Below are 19,627 nucleotides of genomic sequence, written 5' to 3'. Positions count from 1 at the left end.
TTAGGTCAATCACCTGATCTCAACCCGATCGAGCATGCCTCAAGAATGAAAGACCCACGAACAAACATCAACTCAAGACAGCTGCAGTAAAGGCCTGGCAAAGCATCACAATGGAGGAAATCTAGTGTTTGGTGATGTCCATCCGCTATAGACTTCAAGCAGCCATTGCCTGCAAAGGATTCTCGACAAAGTATTCAAAATGAATATTTTATATATGATTGTGATAATTTGTCCAATTACATTTGAGCCCCTGAAATATGGGACTGTGTATGAAAGTGGGTACAATTTCTAAACGTTTCATACCATATTTTTGTTCAACCCCTTGAATTAAAGCTGAGAGTCTGCACTTCAACTGCATCTCAGTTGTTTCATATAAAATCCATGGTGGTGGTGTTCAGAGCCAAAATTATGAAAATTGTGTCAGTGCCGGACCTAACTGTATTTATATATTCTCTCTATATAAATATAAATAATTATATATGCACCGATCAGCCATAACATTATGACCACTGACAGGTGAAGTGAATAACACTGATAATCTCATTATCATGGCACCTGTCAGTGGGTGGGATATATTAGGCAGCAAATGAACATTCTGTCCTCAAAGTTGATGTGTTAGAAGAAGGAAAAATTGGCAAGTGTAAGGATCTGAATGACTTTGACAAGGATCAAATTGTGATGACCAGATAACTAGGTCAGAGCATCTCGAGAACTACAGCCCTTGTGGGGTGTTCCCGGTCTGCAGTGGTCAGTACTTATCAAAAGTGGTCCAAGGAAGTGAAAGCGGTGAGCTGGCGACAGGGTCATGGGGGCCAAGGCTCATTGATGCATGTGGGGAGCCAATGGAGTATATATATATATATATATATATATTCAGTAAAAAAAATCAGAAATTTGGTTTTGCTTTGTCAATATGTGATATTGTGGCAAAACGAAAATGTAATTGGTGGCAAAAGAAATTATATATGCAATGAATTATAAATGTAATCTATAACTCCAAAAACATGGAGAAAGTGACAGATTCTAAATATTTTCTAAACATACTGTATACCAACCTTGATGAATATTTTTTTTCAAGAATCTTGCATCCAAAGGAACATTCTACAGATTCCAAAAATACATTTATTATTCCCAATTTCGCATGGAGCCAGTATTCAAGACAAAAAGCTTTTCCGACTGTTTAGTGACATTTGCTTTTCCTACCCCCACCCCAAGCTGAAAGCGACCCAGACACGTCTGTGCTTACGCATGTCTGTTTGTGTGTGTGTGTGTGTGTTTGTGCAGGCGTGTGCATGGGGACATCCTTGCTGTGAGAGGGCCCCAGGGAAAGGTCCCGCCTGAAGCCTCATGATGGTGATTGATGCAGGCAGGACACACGCCCCGGCAGCCCAGCAAAATTAAAAGCCTATTTTGTAAAGTTGTAAAGAGAACAGAATGGTTTGGGGGGGGGGGGGTTTGGACCCCCCGCCCCACTCTGTCACAGCCGGAGCTCTGTTTAGTGTCTTTAGTATCATCTACTCCTCAGAGAACGATGGCCAGAGGGGCACTGTTACATGCCTTTGACACACACACACACACACACCCCTGAGGGTTCAGATGGCACCTTATATTTCCTGTAAGTCAAGTGTTAATACAGCAGATTTAAACTGAAAGAGGCAATGTATTATACATATATGTGTATATATATATATATATATGAAACATATTGTATATATATATATATATATTTCATACATTAATACATGTCTTGAAATGTCTCTCTCTGATCTTTGAAAACGTATTTGGGTTTTACCAAAAACATTAATGAAACGTGTTTTGATCACTTTTATTCAACCGATGTTATTAGCTATTATGCGTCTTCCCAATGTGAGTCTAACTTCAAGACTCTTACCTGTAAGCCATGCAGGACGGAGCCACACAGTATGTCAGGGCTGGCCAACTTTGTTCCTGGAGAGCCACAGTCCTGTAGGTTTTCTCTCCAACCCTTATTCGGCACACCTGATTCTAATTAGTAGTTGGATGAAAAGCAGACTCAGGTTAGTCACAAATGAGGCTGAAGAGAAAACCTACCGGACTGTGGCTCTCCAGGAACAGGGTTGGCCAGCCCTGCAGTATGTCATCAGCCCATCACTGACAGAGGACTCCTTGATAGTCCCTCTAGCCAGACATTTACTTGTTTGTATATCATTTGCAAATCATTTATTCTCAATGTGAATTTAATTGACCGTGTGACCCCAGGAAGCTAACCCAATGCCTTCTCCCCCATTTGCCCTCCCTGCCCCTTACCCCCCCCTTCCCAAGGCAGCCTGGACCATTCCCCCTCCCGGCCTTCCTCCCTTCTTCCCATCCTGTTGGGTTGTTGGCAGAGAAGGGTGACAGGACTGACAGCCCACCCTGAGTAGGTCCAGCCAACCGGAGAGTCAGACACACACACACACACGCGCGCGCACACACACACAAACACACACACACACAGCAGAGGTCAGAGCCGTGTCAAGTGGGGTGTGGAGGCCAGCTGAGAAGACCTGCCTGCACATTGTGCTAATTTGTGCAGCCAGTGGAGGGAGGGATGGATGGAAAGAGCAAGGGAGGGAGAAAGAGATGGATGGATGGAAAGAGGAAGGGAGGGAGAAAGAGATGGAGGGATGGATGGATGGAAAGAGGAAGGGAGGGAGAAAGAGATGGAGGGATGGATGGATGGATGGAAAGAGCAAGGGAGGGAGAAAGAGATGGATGGATGGATGGAAAGAGGAAGGGAGGGAGAAAGAGATGGAGGGATGGATGGATGGAAAGAGGAAGGGAGGGAGAAAGAGATGGAGGGATGGATGGATGGAAAGAGCAAGGGAGGGAGAAAGAGATGGATGGATGGATGGATGGATGGAAAGAGGAAGGGAGGGAGAAAGAGATGGAGGGATGGATGGATGGAAAGAGGAAGGGGTAGTAGGGGAGGACAGTCAATAAGAGACTGAAGGAGGTTGGGATGGATGGAGATAGGAAGGAAGGAACGAGCAGGAAGGATATAGTTTGCTGAAGAAGCACTGAAGGGAAGTATGGGAGGGCATATGGATGTACAGTACCTTAGCTGAACAGGGCTGAGGTGTTACGAGAGGGGAAACCTATAGTGGGCCTTACTCTGACCATCAAACGTTCTCCCAACGTTAATGTCAACCAGTCTTCTTCGTACGTGGTGAGCCCAGTGCTAGTTACAGTGTCTGAACGCTACATTTTGAAACTTTGCATTAAAACAGACCTCGGACTAATACATTGTTTGGGACTAGATGTACAGTTATTTTGTATGATTATTAGTGGGACTACATGTAGAGTTATTTTGTATGATCATTAGTGGGACTAGATGTACAGTTATTTTGTATGATTATTAGTGGGACTACATGTAGAGTTATTTTGTATGATCATTAGTGGGACTAGATGTACAGTTATTTTGTATGATTATTAGTGGGACTACATGTAGAGTTATTTTGTATGATCATTAGTGGGACTAGATGTACAGTTATTTTGTATGATCATTAGTGGGACTACATGTAGAGTTATTTTGTATGATCATTAGTGGGACTAGATGTACAGTTATTTTGTATGATCATTAGTGGGACTAGATGTACAGTTATTTTGTATGATTATTAGTGGGACTACATGTAGAGTTATTTTGTATGATCATTAGTGGGACTAGATGTACAGTTATTTTGTATGATTATTAGTGGGACTACATGTAGAGTTATTTTGTATGATCATTAGTGGGACTAGATGTACAGTTATTTTGTATGATTATTAGTGGGACTACATGTAGAGTTATTTTGTATGATCATTAGTGGGACTAGATGTACAGTTATTTTGTATGATCATTAGTGGGACTAGATATGGAATTTTACAGTGATGCAAATTAAATCTTCATTGCCATGATCATCATCACCTGACTCATGTTAAAGCCTGTCCTTTAATTGTTAGTGTGATCAACCCCCACCTCACACACACACACACACACACACACACACACACATAAAAACACACACACATACAGGCAAAAACACACTCTTATCACCTCCTACACACACCACTTCCATCACCCTGACCTCCTCAACAGACGCCACCCCAACCCTTTTCCATCAGCACATTTACAGAGAGATCCTAACCCTGACATAGCCATGTGAATGCCATTTGTGTGTGTTTGTGTGTGTGTGTGTGTGTTTTTGTGAACAGGCGTGTGCAAGTGTGTACTGTCACAATCAATTTGTGCAGAAGGGTAAAAGAAGCAGCTCTTGTCTTGATCTGTGCGCAATATCTACATAACCAGCACAATGAACTGCAGTGTGGAAAAATTAGGCAAGCAGCCAGGGGGAAGGAGAACCCTAGGAGACAATATCTAAATGAGTTTCCTGGAGCACCCTGAGAGTAGCAGGACCGACTGGAGCAGACGTCAGGGTTATGTGGCGTAGTCTAGACCAAGAGACGGGAATTGGTGTCTGTTCCGTGTGTGTGTGTGTGTGTTTAAAAGGGAAGATGTTTCAGAGATCCAGACAGAGGAGCAGCGAGAGAGAGAGGAGGGGGTAGAACCCCACCCATCCGACCCACCAGCCCACTCGCCCGTCTTTGTTTTGGCCCAGCCCGCTAGGGCCCAAACTGGGCCTTGTGTCACCAACAGATGGGCTCCTCACAAAGGACCCCCTCACCTCACCAAGCTGGTCTCCTACATGCCTGATTAAATCCTAATACCAAAGTTAGAATTGATACAGTGACTCTATGGTGATTCAATTAGTGCAGTAGGCATGGCGGAGAAAAGCAAAGCAACCACAAAGAGGCAGCTCTGGTAGTTAGAAAGTCATTCTCCTTGGATCATTATGGCACTGCGCACGTGGAGCCCTGGAAACTGATGGCCACATGTGTCTTTACTTAATATCCTCTGGGGCCGTGTTGGAGGTGGCTTTTTCTCAGGGCCGGATGTCACAGTCGACAAAATCACAGACTTGATGGATTTGAGCAGCGCCAGGCGTCCGTTGTGATGGGGGTAATGGAGTAGTGAGAACAATGCCAAGAGCAGGCCTGGAGTTCAGCTGGAGAGTAGCACGGAGGGGCAAGACCAAGACTGAGGCCGCCCGTGATGAAGAATAAATAAAGATGATAGAAATATGAAATAATGACTAAAACATGTGATCAATGAAGACGATTTGCATTTTGGATGTGAAGTTCACACCGCGGCTGTATCGTTGTGGATTTTGAAGACTGGGTGTGTGGGGTATTGGGCATGCGGACCAAGGTTACAGAGTCAGAGATAAAACAGATACGGACAAAACGTTTTCACCTGTAAAATAGTTTTTTTTTATGCGTTTGAATTAATGTCGCTGCGACTCGACAGCGTGCCGGCGTGTGAACGCGCGGGACATCAATATTCAACGGCGTTGGCTCTCCCAGGGGTGCAGCGGGCTGTAATCATGGAGGATGGCCTTTGTATGAATCAGTGGGAGAACTGCAGCACCTGCCTCGTGCCGTAAGCTGCGCCGCTGCGCCGCCTGTGTCGGAGAGCGATCCGCACGGACGGCACAACATCAACAGGGCTGACAGCACGCAGACAATAAGATGCTCCACACAATGAGGAACAGTGACCGAGGAAAGGAGAATCTCCCTACTGACAGATTTCACTCTCACTCGGCAAATGTTCCTCGGCGCCTTCCCCCCCAATGGTAATCTGGTGAGACAGTGAACACCACCTCAACGACACCGCCGCAACCCTTTTACACAGCGGGCGTCTGGGAGCATGCCGGCACCCCGTGCCACCGCATGGTCAAGCTGTCCTCTGTTTGAACACGCATTTCTGTATGAAGGCCTGCAGGCTGTTGGCGTGTTTACGAGCTTCACTGTCTCCACTGATCACCGACTAATAGTAAAGATAGACCTTATCAGACAGCGCTGTTTCATTATTATCTGTCTTTCCTCCCTGTTTATCTACTTTCCTTTTCTCTCTCTCCCTCTGTCTCTCTCATCTTTCTTTCTCTCTCTTCTTTCTCCATCTCTCTCTTCTCTCCTTCTCTTTCTTTTTCTCTCATTCTCCCTGTCTCTATCTCTGTCTGGTCTTCAAGATATGCTAATCGCTGTGTAAGTATATCCTGTCAAATAATTACCATATATTAAACTGTACTCATCTCCGCATAATTTCCCCATATGCATAATCTTATTTGGCTTCTTCCCTTAGAATGTGAGCAGGGAGAGAAAAAAGTACAAGGTTTTACCTTAGGCAAGTTAATCTTCATTGATTGAATATCAGACTTATTTGAATGTGTTAACAAAGTGTGTGTGACGCATCGCATTAGACCAGTGTTTCTAACGACAGTCCTCAAGTGCCCCGCAACATCATACTTCTGTTGTAGCACCTGACAATCTCACTAGATTCAACTCTATTGAAGGCTTAATGTGTTTGTCTGAGGCTACAACAACAATGTGTACTGTTGGAGCTACTCAATGACTGCATTAGGACATAAGCTTGTTGAGTGAACTGAGCACACTTGCGAAATTACCATGTGACCTGCCTCAATATATCACTGTGTATCCTCAATTTAGATATTTAACTTGCATTTACCAAAGACTAAAGGGTAGGCAGTTGACTAGGTGCAGCTTTTTTAAGCTGTGGGGCAGTCTGTTTGGGGACGGGTGCGGGTTTGTCTGTACCATTGAGCCCTCGTATAAATACATGGACCTTATAGAAATTTGGATCATGCTTGAAATGTAAATGTATTTAATCTAAATAAAGGATTTAACATGTATGTGAGACAGGGAAACAAGATTTTAAATCTGGAATATTTAAGATTTTAGGCATTCATTAGGTTTATGTATGAAGTGAAATTGAACATGAAAAGGGTTTAGGTTTGGGAAGGGTAAGTTACCATCACTGGGATGAGAAGCTAACCAAGGGTCTGCCTAGCACTGTGTTTGAAGTCCAGACCCTCACAATCCCAGATCACAACACTCATACTGTGTGTAGCAAGGCGCTAGCCTATTTGAAAAAACAGCCTCACCGTTGCCCCTAGTGGATGGCATATTCATGTTTAGGTAACTGGAAAACAGCTAATTTCACCTTGGAACATATACGACTGGCTGGACAGAGAGAACGAGAGAGAATGAACGTGAGGGGGGAGGGAAGAAAAATAAAAAAAATAAGAAATCAAGGAGTTGGGGAAGAGAGGAAGAGGGAATGAAAGAAAAAGGGAGGGAGAATGAGTTGGGCAGAGACTGGAAGAGAATGAAGCGAGAAAGAGAGGGAAGGAGTGAGATGGAGAGAATGAGTGAGGGAGGAGGAGAGAGGTTAACAGCGTAGGCTCATAATGATGCTGAGCGCTCACCAAAGAGGCATCCATCTCTGGGTCCTTTTGTACTGCCGGGGAGCCAAGGTCAGCAGCTGAGCAGGGCCTCTTTGTGTGTGTGTGTGTGTGCGTGCACGCGTGTGCGTGAGACGCTGTGTGGGGGCAGGGTGTGTGTCAGAAGAGAAAGACACTGAGATTGGGAATGAGGGCTATCAGTAAAGCAAAGTGATGTGTGAGAAATTGCAAGTGTGTGTGTGTGTGCGCGCACACGAGGGGTTCTGCAGGGCCACGCATCACAGTCAGGATTAACAATGGTCATTCGCCAGGAGAACAGAGGCACTTCCCAGTCCGCTTGGCCTCCCTGGCCCTAACCCGTCTGCTGGAGGCTGGGCCTTTCCTTGACCTCTCACCCCTGGTTCTCCCTCAGGTGCTGACTTCTACACAGACCTAGGTGACAGGCACATTCTGTGGCCCCTCCCTGGATATGTTTCACAAGCAATGTTCCTGTATTATCTGTCCATACACAAACACACACAAACAAACACATAAATACACAAACTAACACAATGTTTTTTTTTCTTCCCAGCATCTCAAGTGGTGAAGCAGTCTCCATTTGTCTGAGGTAATATGAGCCTGGCTGCATTAAAGACAAATAGCATCCCTCCAATTTCCTTTATCACTGTCAAAGCAATTAATAGGCCAACGCTAGTGCATGCACACACACACACACACACACCTCCTGCGGCTCTCACACACTCATTTACTCACTCCATCTCTGCCTCTCTGTTTTCCCTGGATCAACAAGGTCCACCCTGGAAATATAAGAGACCTCAAAGGAATATTTGGTTGCTGTATTGATGTGACCTAGATCCTTGATGGCTTGAACAATTCTGTCCTTTACCACTCAGTACTCCACCAAAACGACTATGGAAAAAGATTGCCTGGAAACCATATTTACCTTGACAGCTGGATGCAAATCTCTTTGTAATAGAGTCATTATAGTCAGCTTTAGACAGCTATGTGTGACTACAGTTTGTTATGGAAAAAATCAGTTTTTTGTGGGAAATGTGTGTGGAAATGTGTATCCATGTTTAAGTGTGTGTAACGGTGATAAGGGAGAATGGAATCTGATAGGAAATGATAAAATACCTCGGTAATGTCTTGGTGGATTTTTGTGCATTTCACAGAAGAAGAGGGAGGTGTAGGATGTTATCTCTGTCTGAGAAGGCAGTGTTGTTTTCTGCCATAGGAGTCTTACCTGACTCCCTCTCGCCCCTCCCCTCACTGCTCTGTGCTGCTCAGGACTGGACAAAACCATTTCCCAACCATTTTTCAACCACTGTCATTATTGGACACCTTTATCTGTAGGATATCTTTTCTTTTGGATTATCTGCATTGAGTTCAGTGTTTCTTCATCGACCACACTGAAAACTTACTACAAGGGGCAGCTGTGGTGGTTTCACACTGTAGCTCCCGAAATGTATCAACTAATATTTGAACCCAATGCCTATTATTTTGATAAATTAAGTGTTCAATAAATTAACTACACATCCGAGTACGGTAGTGTCAACAGAAATGTATCTTGTGTGCTGCCTACTTGAAAACAAAGATAAGGTTACCAGATATCTGAACAAAAACCAGGGACAAAATAAAACATTTCAGATTCACTTCAGTTAGGGAGCCAATGTTGTAGCTGTTCTGGTAATGTTGTGCAATGCAACACTTTCTGGACATGGGCATATCTATGAAGTGGTAACAATATATCACTGATCGATTATAATAACAAAACATCTGAGGAAACAGGCGAGTTCGCTAATAGAACATTGTTTTCTTATAAAAAGGCTGCGGTTTTACTCTGGAGTAACATTGTTCTTTTTGAGTGCTAATATTTGTTTTTCCTAATTCCATTTGTTGTGTGTTTGGTCGTCTTTCTATGTTAGCACTATTTCATGCATTGTGGACTGGTTGTAGGTTACCTTTCAACTGTATGTTGATTGTTCTCTGGATGTTGTGATGGTAGACCAGTCTGATCAGAGTGAGACAGGGTGTGTGTATGTGTCTCTAAAATGGTCTGTAGTCACTTGTACACTTTTTCTCTGTCTCATTAGAATATATTGATTGGGCCATCTGTAAACCATTCATCTCTCTCAAAAGGCCGTTAAAATGGACCTGCCCTCCCTCTGACCCGCCCTCCTTGATTGTGTCACAGACAACATATACACGCATGTACATGTTTCTCCCATATTAGTTAACAAGGATGTTTAGGTGAAAATCATCCTCGACTCTCCCGTGAAGATATAAGGTCACATAATGTGACCTTGCGGTTTTCAAACATTTCCCACGATATTGCAGCTTCACCTACGACAACATGTTACCAATCAAATGAGTGCATTCAAATGGGAACGGAATCACTTGGATATTGTTAATTCAAGCATGTTAAACTGGATAAATAGGGTGCTCTTTTTTCAAGGTGTTTTTCTACATTCAGTGCCTCACAAGCGTATGGAGAAGAGATGTGTGCACCTACAGCCATTTGTGATGGTTAACTCAAGATGTGAACAGTTACAGTGTAAACATGTTACCAGCAACTTGTTTTACGTTTATGTGAGAAGAATCAGATTATTTTAAACATTATTTGAACATAACATTTTCACATACGTATTTCACAACGTCTTTTTTTCATATTCAAGGTAAAAAAACGGATTCTGTGAAGTCTACATTTAACACATGAAAATAGAGTTTTCAGTCCCACTGAGGACAGTGCAGTTAGCCCGTACTGTCTGTGTTTTTGGAGTTATTAAAATTAAACAGTTGTTGTGCTTCATCAAGCTCTGTACTGTAAGGAACATGTTCTCTCTGGTATAGTCTTCCTGGTTGAGTGAGCAGCATAAAAACAAACAGAACGGCATGGAATGTGCTTTTGAGGACACATCTCGTCATCGACTGTCCCACGTCCGCCAGGAGTCGCTGCAATAAAGCAGGCTGAGAATCACAATATTGAATGTCACGAAATTGCATGGAAATACATTTACTTGTTGTTTAGGTGTTCACAATTTTTTGTAGCTTTTAAGGTAAAATTTCAGCTAAACATGTGAACTCATGTGCTTCATACGCATAGCTGTGTTGTGCTGCAGAATGACAAAAAACAACAACACAAACAGGCACCGTCCCACTGCGGGACAACAAAACACCAAACAATAAAAACAATTATCCCATTCACATAGAGAACAATCCCTCCTCCAAAATAATCTGCTTATCTGACGCTGCCTACATATGTGTGTGTGCAGTGTGTCTTCCCATCCTCATAAACACTGGCCTGATATCTCCAAAGCAGGAGTACGCTACAGCTGTAAGCCCCTGATACAGCTGTGACCCGCACTCCTGTTGTCAGCAAAATGCATGCATCATCATGATTGACTTGTACCTGACCATCCTAGCAGTACAGCCTAGGTAGGATTACCCCTAGTCTTGGAACGATGCCCGCCGTACAGTAGACCGCAACACACACACACGCACGCACACCCACACACACACACAGCGCATCTCCACCAGATGTCTCTTCTTTGTGTTTGTGGCCTTTCTCAGCCCCTTTGTTCTCTCTTTTGTCTCCATTCATTCAAAGCCATTTTCTCCTCAGACAAGTCATTGGCGGGCAGCCATTTGGGAGAAGGAGACAGGGAAAAATGGAGAATGAGAGACATGAAGAGAGAGTGAGAGAGTGGCAGAAAGAGGGAACAAAAAGCGCCAACCAGAGAGGAGAGGTCGACTAAGAAAGAGCGCGAGGGAGAGAGAGCGAGCGGTGGAGTGATGGAGTGGGAAAGAACGGTGGCAGGAGAGAGGCGTACCATGAGAGCCGTGTTCACACCCCGGCCTTAAAGAGAGGAGGGTTGGCAGGCTGCCTCAGGGTGCCTTCACGGTGGCAGCAGCCAAAGTCCGGCTCCCTTTTCAAAGGTAACATTCTGAAGCGTCTCCGTTTTCGCGCGGGAGGAGAGGTTGAAGGGTGGCGTCCGGTAACCCGCGGCGACCTCTCCATGTTGACTGCAAGTGTGGGAGCCGGGACAGATGGTGGAAAACTGGCTGCGTTGCCCGGACCATACGGAGCATATGCAAGGGTTTTCTGTGGATCGTTGGGAGGCTGGGGGCGCGAGCTGAGGACTGGTGCCCGCGGGGACTGGCGCGGGCGGGCAGCTGACATTGGCGCGGATGTGAGGGTACAAGCACACCCAGCCTTTTGTCCGAGGCCGTTTTGACACAGGACGCACGCGGGGTGCGGCGCGGGAGAAACCGTGACGCAACAACAGTGATTTGCTGGTAAAGGGGGACATCAGTTAAAAAATGTGCACGTGGCCGTAGAACCAGCAGGAGGTCAGGCGAGGACACAGGCACTGGTCACTCTTGCGCGAGCGTGAATGTGTGTTAAGAGCATCTCGTGTGGTACACCGCAGCGCGTTTCGAGGTCAGCCGTCATCACGTGGAATGCACTGCTGGAAAGCGCGGTTAGACAGGGCGGAGTAGATGGGTGTAGATAGGAGTGTAGATAGGTGTGTAGACAGGAGTGTAGACAGGTGTGTAGACAGGAGTGTAGAGAGGAGTGTAGACAGGTGTGTAGAGAGGAGTGTAGAGAGGAGTGTAGACAGGTGTGTAGAGAGGAGTGTAGACAGGAGTGTAGATAGGTGTGTAGATAGGAGTGTAGACAGGTGTGTAGACAGGAGTGTAGATAGGTGTGTAGACAGGAGTGTAGAGAGGAGTGTAGACAGGAGTGTAGACAGGTGTGTAGACAGGAGTGTCGACAGGTGTGTAGACAGGAGTGTCGACAGGTGTGTAGACAGGAGTGTAGACAGGTGTGTAGACAGGAGTGTAGACAGGTGTGTAGACAGGAGTGTCGACAGGTGTGTAGACAGGAGTGTCGACAGGAGTGTAGACAGGTGTGTAGACAGGTGTGTAGACAGGAGTGTAGAGAGGAGTGTAGAGAGGAGTGTAGACAGGTGTGTAGACAGGAGTGTAGACAGGTGTGTAGACAGGAGTGTAGACAGGAGTGTAGACAGGTGTGTAGACAGGAGTGTAGACAGGTGTGTAGACAGGAGTGTAGATAAGTGTGTAGACAGGTGTGTAGACAGGTGTGTAGACAGGAGTGTAGAGAGGAGTGTAGACAGGTGTGTAGAGAGGAGTGTAGACAGGTGTGTAGACAGGAGTGTAGACAGGTGTGTAGACAGGAGCGTAGACAGGTGTGTAGACAGGAGTGTAGATAAGTGTGTAGACAGGAGTGTAGACAGGAGTGTAGACAGGTGTGTAGACAGGAGTGTAGACAGGTGTGTAGACAGGAGTGTAGACAGGTGTGTAGACAGGAGCGTAGACAGGTGTGTAGACAGGAGTGTAGATAAGTGTGTAGACAGGAGTGTAGACAGGAGTGTAGACAGGTGTGTAGACAGGAGTGTAGATAAGTGTGTAGACAGGTGTGTTGACAGGAGTGTAGACAGGAGTGTAGATAAGTGTGAGCAGTATGGATGGGCCTGCACTGAGTCGGACAGTCACATGGATCTCAGAGGTCTCGTCGGCTGTCACATAGTCTGTTTGAGTGAGTGTCCGCACACACTGATTCACATGAGTACACTCACACACAGCCTCTTATTTGTCTTTTACCCCTCCCTCTAATCCCCCCCCCCCCCCGCCCATCACCTCCACAGAGAAAGCACATACTGTATTCTCCCCCTTCATCATAAGACCCCCCCCCCACGCCCCTTCCTTCCCGTACCATCTCTTTCTCTGTCAGACCTGGCTGTCTGTGCACAATTCCTGCGCTGCAAATCCTTCAGCGGATGGATGAACGTCCACAGCCCATTCATCATCGTCCTTATCCTCCACCCTCACCACTGTTTTTATATCAGCCCGTATTCCACCTGACAACTGATGTCCCTGTCTCCCTCTCTGTCTCCCTCTCACTCTCTCCCTCTCTTTTTCTCTTCTGATTGTGTCACACTCTCTCTCTCTGTCACTCCCTCCCTCATTCGTCTCCCACCCGTTCTCTTGGGTGCATCGCAGGGTAAATGGAACTATAAAAAGCCCTGCATGGAGAAGGGTAATGATGAAATGTAACTGCTTGCCTCCGTGCACCTGAGGTCTGGCCATTGTATGTGTGTGTGTGTGTGTGTGTGGCCTGGGCGCTGAACCAGAACTGGCCTGCGAGGGGTCAATGTCACGACAGGGCCTGGAGAGTTATCTTGTTTTAAAGATTTCCTAGGAGACATTTACACCCACATAAAATGCAGCTGTGGGTGGATGAAAGAAAAGAAGTAGTGTCACTGATATTCCAATTCAACCGTTTGGGCACTAGGGTGGATGTCTGAATCCTTTAGGCAAAAAAAATATATGTAAATGGCGGTAAGTCTGCTGGAAAAGGTATTCAGTTGAATGTACTGTACATAACTACATATCTCCTGCCTCAGTATTGTTTCGTTTTTTTTTTTTTTTGGTATTGAATGCCAGGATGTGAAACAATTGTGTCTGTAAATTGATCTGGATAAGAGTCTGCTAAAGGACCAATCCTATGAAGGTATTGTTTTGCATCCGTGCATGCTGTCTGTTCCTCTGTCTCCTGTTGATATGATATGGGCTGTGTTTGCTCTCCAAACGGTGGTCTATGTGTGTGTGTGCCAGTCTGTGCATGTGCATAATCTGTTAGCATATAATCTCAGTGTGTGTGTGTGGTGTGTGTGTTTCAGTGAAGGCCTATTTTCAGTTGAGTGTCTGGCCCCTGCCCAGTGATCTCTGCATGCCCCTGGGCTCAGATGCTGGCATGCCCGCACTCCTCCCTGCGGTGCCTCCCTCCTTTCTCCTCCCTCCTCCCTCCTTCCCCCTCCCGCCTCCCACCTGTCCCTGGCTACCACCTCCCAGCCTGGCCCGCCGGCGTGGAAAATCACCCTTTGATGGGCCAGCCGAACTGGAGGAGAGAAAGGGAGGGAAAGAGGAGCAGAGAAGAGGGAGAGGAAAAGATGGAAATGAAGAGAAGAGTGGAAGAACAGAAACGTGGGTAAAAGAGATAAGATGGGGAGGATTCACCAATAATAACAACACCCTGGCACAAGACCCCAAACCTCCAGCCTCCAAGACAGCCTCAACCCTAGTTATAACCTCAGACCACAAGACATCCTCAACCCAAGTTATAACCTCAGACTACAAGACATCCTCAACCAAAGTTATAACCTCAGACCACAAGACATCCTCAACCCAAGTTATAACCTCAGACTACAAGACATCCTCAACCAAAGTTATAACCTCAGACCATAAGACATCCTCAACCCAAGTTATAACCTCAGACTACAAGACATCCTCAACCAAAGTTATAACCTCAGACCATAAGACATCCTCAACCCAAGTTATAACCTCAGACTATAAGACATCCTCAACCCAAGTTATAACCTCATACCCTAAGACAGCTTCAACCCTAGTTATAACCTCAGACCATACGACAGCGTCAACCCTAGTTCAAACCTCAGACCATAAGACAGCTTCAACCCTAGTTATAACCTCAGACTATAAGACGGCTTCAACCCTAGTTATATCCTCAGACCATAAGACAGCTTCAACCCCAGTTATAAACTCAGACCATACGACAGCTTCAACCCCAGTTGTAACCTCAGACATTAAGATGGCTTCAACCCTAGTTATAACATCAGACCATACGACAGCGTCAACCCTAGTTATAACCTCAGACCATAAGACGGCTTCAACCCTAGTTATAACCTCAGACCATAAGACGGCTTCAACCCTAGTTATATCCTCAGACCATAAGACAGCTTCAACCCCAGTTATAAACTCAGACCATAAGACAGCTTCAACCCCAATTATAAACTCAGACCATATGACAGCTTCAACTCCAGTTGTAACCTCAGACAATAAGATGGCTTCAACCCTAGTTATAACCTCAGACCATAAGACATCCTCAACCCTAGTTATCACCTCATAAGATGGCTTCAACCCTAGTTATAACCTCAGACCATGAGACAGCTTCAACCCCAGTTATAAACTCAGACCACAAAACAGCTTCAACCCCAGTTATAAACTCAGACCATACGACAGCTTCAACCCCAATTATAAACTCAGACCGTATGACAGCTTCAACTCCAGTTGTAACCTCAGACAATAAGATGGCTTCAACCCTAGTTATAACCTCAGACCATAAGACATCCTCAACCCTAGTTATAACCTCATAAGATGGCTTCAACCCTAGTTATAACCTCAGACCATGAGACAGCTTCAACCCCAGTTATAAACTCAGACCATACGACAGCTTCAACCCCAGTTATAAACTCAGACCAAACGACAGCTTCAACCCCAGTTATAAACTCAGACCATAAGACCCTAAGAATGTCTTAACCCTAGTTATAACCTCAGGCCCTAAGCCAAGGTTCAGGGCCAGCCCTGGGTGTAGGGAAACCTTTAATCCCAATGATCTCTCTAAGCACCACAATGACTGAACAACCTGGACCAGATAGCATTGTTATTTCCCCTGCAACCCTGTTCAACCATAGCTTGCATTTCTTGCCAACTTGTACATCATATTCAAACAAAATTACTATGATGCACTGCTTTCTTGCTGTTTAAGTGTCTATTCTGGGCACGAGGATAAAGTTGTGCTCAGAAGTTTGCATACCCTTGGAGAATTGGTAATATATGCACCGTTTGTAAAGAAAACATGAGTGAGCAGGCAAAACACATCATTTATTTCTTATAGGATTCACATTCAACTGTAGGTCACAACAAAATGGCACAATCATAAAACAAAACATAGCAGCAAAGAAAAAAATTAACTGACCCCTGTTCAAAAGTCTGCATACCCTTAGTTCTTAATACTGTGTATTGCCCCCTTTAGCATCAATGACAGTGTGCAGTCTTTTGTAATAGTTGTCTATGAGGACCCAAATTCTTACCGGTGGTATAGCTGCCCATTCGTCTTGGCAAAATGCCTCCAGGTCATGCAAAGTCTTTGGTCGTCTTGCATGAACCGCATGTTTGAGATCTCTCCAGAGTGGCTCGATGATATTAAGGTCAGGAGACTGTGATGGCCACTCTAGGACCTTCACCTTTTTCTGCTGTAACCACTGGAGGGTCAACTTGGCCTTGTACTTAGAGTCATTGTCTGGAAAGTCCAAGAGTGTCCCAAAATCAAAGGATGTGCTAACCTTTTCTGTTCTTTGTTTCATTCATGTTTTTAATTGGTTAAAAACATTGTTGAAAAATAAATAGCAATTTCTCAAAAAGGGTATTGACGTTATATATAAATATCAAGATATCCGTAGTTTTTTACGCGTTCACTAAATCTACAGTAGTCTGATGTTTTTCTCCAAAACCACTAACATTGTCAAAACGTTGCAGAAACCCCAGGCATACAAATGCACATTTGCAATTGTGAACACCCGCTTAGAAATAAGATTTACCCGCACGAACATAACCTGCGATTATTAGGGACACCAGTGATGGATTTTCAAAACGCAAACGAAATAAATATATTGTGATTATAAACCTGCGCTCTTAGCTTAAAGTAAATGAGGTCAGCAGCCAATGATAAACAATGAACACCATTTTCAGAGAGATTAGTATCTGCAAAGCAAGCAGAATCACATGGCCTACCTGTATGGACGAAGTTGATGTGGCTGCATCACTTGAATGCAGTGCCATGTTACAGCTATCTAACAAATAGTTGCCTATTCTATAAAACAATTCCTTAGATATAACACCAGGTAGGCCTATCTCCTATCATTGTTGATGTAATGGATTACTTGTAATCTGTTACTCCCCAAATCTGATTTTGACCAAGGGCGTAGGAGTAACTCTGAAATGGGGACACACACATTTCACTAAGTGTGAATATTAATGTATTCCCCAAAATGTATTTTTAATATGCAGTTCTATGTGTTTTTCCACTTCTAGAATCCACTTCTAGTTCGATTCTCTTTGTCCATGACTACATCAGATATAGACACGCTCTGGTTAGAAAAAGGCATTGGCATTATTTATCAATGAAGTGCGAATAGGACACAGTTTCGTTCAGAGGTAGTCTGGTAGAAAATACTGGGGGCGATAATTATTTCCACAGTGCTGGCTTGCGATACTCATTATGTCTGGAAAGGTTCTAGCAAATAGATAGTTACCCCAAATGATGTTGTCTACTCAATATGCTTTCTGTATCGATCCCTTGTGCGTGTTGATAGGACTCAAGCGTTCAGTGTGAAAATTCCAGTTTGACTTTTAGAAAGTAGAGATTTCTGAACATGCAATATTCCTAAGTAGCATTGGTAAATTATACATTGTCACAACCAAGGGCTCCTACGCCCTTGGTTGTGACCATAAAGCTCTATTTTGGTCTCGTCACTCCAAATTATAGTGTGCCAGGAGTCAAGGTGTTGTCGGGCATATTGTAACCTGGCTTTATGTGGCATTGGCGCAGTAAAGGCTTCTTTCTGGCAACTCGACCATGCAGCTCTTTTTTGTTCAAGTCTCGTCGTATCGTGCTCCTTGAAACAACCACACCATCTTTCTCCAGGGCAGCCTGTATTTCTCCTGAGGATACCTGTGGGTTTTTCTTTGTATCCCGAACAATTCTTCTGGCAGTTTTGGCTGAAATCTTTCTTGGTCTACCTGACCTTGGCTTGGTACCAAGAGATCCTTGAATTTTCCACTTCTTAATAAGCGATTGAACAGCACCGACTGGCATTCAAACTTATGAGCACAACTATATCTGTCTGTAATATGCTAGCTAAATACTATACCTGGAAGGACAGCTTACAGCCAAGTGTGCTATCTTGTTCATGTAGGAACAATGTCCCTAATGTAGGAAAGTAGGAACAATGTCCCTATTTTAACTAATAAACCAATTGTTGACGGTTGGGTTTTATTCACCGGGCTTCATTTGTAACAAAGTGGAAGGTGGGAAATTACCAGTTGAGTCATAAATACAGGTTGGATACATTCACCTGATTTATAATGGCCAACACACTGGGGTCATGCCTAACAAAAATACAGGTGTCATCCTTGCAGACAGCAATACAGTTCAAAGACCTTTCTTTAAATCATGTTTTGTTTTTGTATTTAAAGGGGTAATCCAACCACAGAAACAATAATCAATTTGGTGTATGGCTATTTTCCTATCAGTGAGTATAGTTTTAGAAAAATCATTCTGCTGTCATACATTTTCATTATTAAATAATTTAAACCATAGAACTGTTGGTTGTTTTAAGTGGATTACCCCTTTAACTTCTGAAAATACTATTTACAGGTCATTTCCATGGCAGCAGACAACAGAGGTCACCATATGTGAGAAGTGAAGCTCAGGGTGATAGATGTGTTTCCCACTAGTAATTACTAGTTGGAGCAACAGTTATATATGGGCTTGTTTTGATACAGTATGAAACGATGGTTCTAATTTAGCCTGTCGTCAGACAGCTGGGGAAATATCCTGCAATAAAGGTTGGTGAATTACGATCCCGTTTCCAAAAAGGTTTATTTGCGTAACATGCAAATAAAAACAGAATGCAATTATGTGCAAATCATGTATCCATATATTTAATTGAAAATAGTACAAAGACAATATATAAAATTTTGAAATTGAGAAAAGTTATTGTTTTTGAAACAATAAATGCCCATTTTGAATTTGAAGCCAGCAACACATTAAAAAAAATCTGGGACAGGTGCATTTTTACCACTGTGTTGCATCACCTCTTTTAACAATGATTTGTAAGCGTTTGGGAACTGAGTAGACCAATTGCTGCAGTTAAGAAAGTGAAATATATTTCCATTCTTGCTTAATCTGCCCGATCTACCTTTGACTCCGATTCCCGGTCTAGTCCATATCTGTACTTTTACCTGTCTGTTGGACTACTGTGTTTCGGGGTCTCCTTCGTCGTATTTTTTGTTTCATAATATGCCAAATGTTTTCATTGGGTGACAGGTCTGGACTGCAGGCAGCCCAGTTTAGCACCCAGAGTCTATAACTACAGAGCCATGCTGTTGTAATACGTGCAGAATGTGGTTTGGGACTGTCTGGCTGAAATATGCAAGGCCTTCCCTGAAAAAGACATAATCTGGATGGCAGCATATGTTGTTCCATAACCTGTATGTATTGTTCAGGATTAATGGTGCCTTCACAGTCACCCATGCCAAGTGCACTAATTTACCCCCATACCATCACGGATGCTAGCTTTTGAACTGTGTGCTGATAAGTAGCCGGATGGTCCCTATCAATGTCATTCACGAATGAAAGAAAAACGATTGTTGTTTTGCCATTAAATTAAATTAAAATGGTTCATGGATTATATTTGTGGTAGAGG

This window comes from Esox lucius, chromosome 1 (assembly GCF_011004845.1).
Source record: "Esox lucius isolate fEsoLuc1 chromosome 1, fEsoLuc1.pri, whole genome shotgun sequence".
Lineage (NCBI taxonomy): Eukaryota > Metazoa > Chordata > Actinopteri > Esociformes > Esocidae > Esox > Esox lucius.
The sequence above is the reverse complement of the archived record's forward strand: the minus strand, read 5'-3'. Positions refer to the sequence as shown.